We start from the raw sequence: 2,875 nt of genomic DNA, 5'->3' as shown, positions 1-2,875 counted from the left end.
GAGAGAGAGAGAGAGAGAGAGAGAGAGAGAGAGAGAGAGAGAGAGAGAGAGAGAGAGAGAGAGAGAGAGAGAATGAATGGTTAAGGGATTTTAAAAGATTGATGTACTACTTTCCAAGAGACTGACATAGGCACACAATATAAATGCTTAAAAGCATGATTGTTTAGCACTCTTCCTGAATGTGCTGCTTTTTTTCCACGATAATAGTTAAAAACTCCACCAACTCGCCATATCCCAGTGATCACACGGATATGTCCATGTTGTTTTCTTAGAAATGCTTTGCCATGATTTTTCTGACTTCTCAGCCTGGGATTTTTCTAGTGGTCTTCTGGCAGGTCCTAACCTGATCTGACCTTGCTTAAATAAGGCTAGTTAGGTGAGGCCTGTCAAGGTAATTATAATTTAGTAGCTGACCGGCAGGAGTGATATATAGCGAATGAGTCAGCAGAATATTTTGGGGTTAGTATCCCTTTAAGAGACTGTGTTTGAGGGGAATGGCACTTGGAATCTTTAGCTCACTTCAACCATTTGTACATAACTGACTATCTTGTATTCTGTGTGCTCCCTGAATGTTGTTGTTTCATGTTGTATATTAAACCACAGTTCTTTTGACAAACCACTGTCAGATGTTTATGGTCCTGTGTTATCACAGGGAGAAAATAAGAAAGAGGCTGCAATAATTTATATTTTTAAACAACAAGTCCCACTTGTGAAACTCTCTAGGTGGAATTTAAGGCTTTCAAATGCATTAAATTCCTACTTTTTCTAATTCATGGTGTGAATGTAAGAAATTGGTCGTCTTTAGTTATGTTTGTTTCAGCTACTCTGTCTCTTCTCTTTATAAACTTTATAATTAAACTCTGGTTGTTGTTTTTTAAAAAAATATGCAAACCCAGTGTAATGCACAACCCCCCCCCCCCCGTTCCTCCAGATGTTTCTGAACTTCCACTCCTCACAGTCCAGACAATATAGCGAATGGTGAGGCATGCTGGGAGTTGTAGTTCAGCAACATTTGTTGCTGGACTAGAGTCTTGTCCAAGAAGTCAGAAAGGTTAGAAGCTCCCAGTGCTGAGTGTAGTTTTCACTTCTTCAAACAAACTAAAGAGGCCTAATCAGCCTTCCCCTCCCTTCTGAGTAATCTTCAACCCTTCAGCCAACAGGTTTCTAGACTGGACACTAAAATAAGGAGGAGGCAATTCCACGTTTGGACTTGGATTCCATGAAGTCTTAAATCAGGGGTAGTCAACCTTGGCTCTTTTATGACTCGTGGACTTCAACTCCCAGAATTCCTGAGCCAGCTTAGCTGGCTCAGGAATTCTGGGAGTTGAAGTCCACGAGTCATAAAAGAGCCAAGGTTGACTACCCCTGTCTTAAATAAATAAGTTTCCAAGAGCTCCTGCAGCCATTCTTGTTCTTTGGGATTGCTTGGCCTAAGAAGATGGAAGTCCACTACTGTTGACCCTTGGATATCTTCTCCAGATGCAGTGTTTGGAAGTATTGTGAGCATCTCTCTACCACTATGTCACCATATTCTGCTGCTGGGCTATTGTTTGCCACCTGGCAGTTAGGTGATGTAGCACAAATTAGTTGGAGAGCTAAGAGTCTTTCCAAAGATCCAACAGTCATCTTGCTTGTGCACAATGGGAGAAGTTGACGTAAACTTGCAGGCTGGCTGGGGAATCCTAGTAGTTGAAGTCCACCCATCTTAAAGTTGCTGAGGTTGAGAAACACTGACTTAAGACAAAGACAGTTTTTTGATCTACTCAACACCCTTGTATTTTCTCCACAGCAATGAGGAAGGGCTCTGCTTCTACTTTCTCCCAAGTTGGTTGTAGTGATCCTTTTTTTTATTATAATATTTTATTAATTTTCCAATTTTACATTTGGGTATTTAAAAAGCAATGTGGTGGCTGGGTTAATCAATAGTTCAATAACAAAATCTTTAGTGCAATTCTCAGGTTACAACATCAGATATTTCTTCTCTTTTTCCCTTAACTTTTACTGTCTCGTATTCGAGCTAGTACATTTCTAATTATATCAGCTCAATAAAAACATCATTATTACATTTATCAATACATTTTTAGCTTATACATATCTTCATTACATTCAATCTTCATAAACAATCCATGTCCTGTTATTAATTTTTACATAATTTTTAATTTCTCATCAATATTCCAATTTAACCTTTGATATCCATAATTTTCAGACTTTGGGTAACCAACATTTCCCTTATCTCACTTCATAACAAACTATAATATCCAAAATACACATTTTATCTATTTAAATGTAATCTTGTTCTATTTCCTAAAAATTATCTATTTCCGGTTGTAGTGATTCTTAAACCTGGTGGTGGTCTTTTAGTGAGTCCATTACCTGGTTTCCAAATACAAGCAGGACCGACTCTCTTTAGCAATTTAGAAATTAACCAACATCAATAAGAACTGCCTTCTAATCTGGAAGACTGCCTTCTTCAGTTCACAATTGTGTATGCTACAACTCTCATTGTTCACAGCCAGAGTGATAATGACAGTCCAGTTCTGGCGCCGGTCTGAAGAGTGATGGTGTTGAATGGAATTGAACATCAAAGAACATGCTACTTTTTATGAGGACTCGGATGGCTATTCAATCAATCAATCAATCAATCAATCAGAATAGAACTGGAAGGAATCTTGGAGGTAATAATAATAATAATAATAATAATAATAATAATAATAATAATAATAATAATAATAATAATAATAATAATAATAATAATAATAATAATAAAGTTGGAAGGGACCTTGGAGGTCATCAAGTCCAACCCCCTGCTCAGGCAGGTAACCCTATACCATTTTGGACAAATGGCTGTCCAGTTTCTTCTTAAAAACTTCCAGTG

The sequence above is a fragment of the Protobothrops mucrosquamatus genome, unplaced genomic scaffold, assembly GCF_001527695.2.
Source record: "Protobothrops mucrosquamatus isolate PMUCROS unplaced genomic scaffold, P.Mucros_1.0 scaffold4247, whole genome shotgun sequence".
Classification (NCBI taxonomy): domain Eukaryota; kingdom Metazoa; phylum Chordata; class Lepidosauria; order Squamata; family Viperidae; genus Protobothrops; species Protobothrops mucrosquamatus.
Note: the sequence above shows the minus strand (reverse complement) of the source record.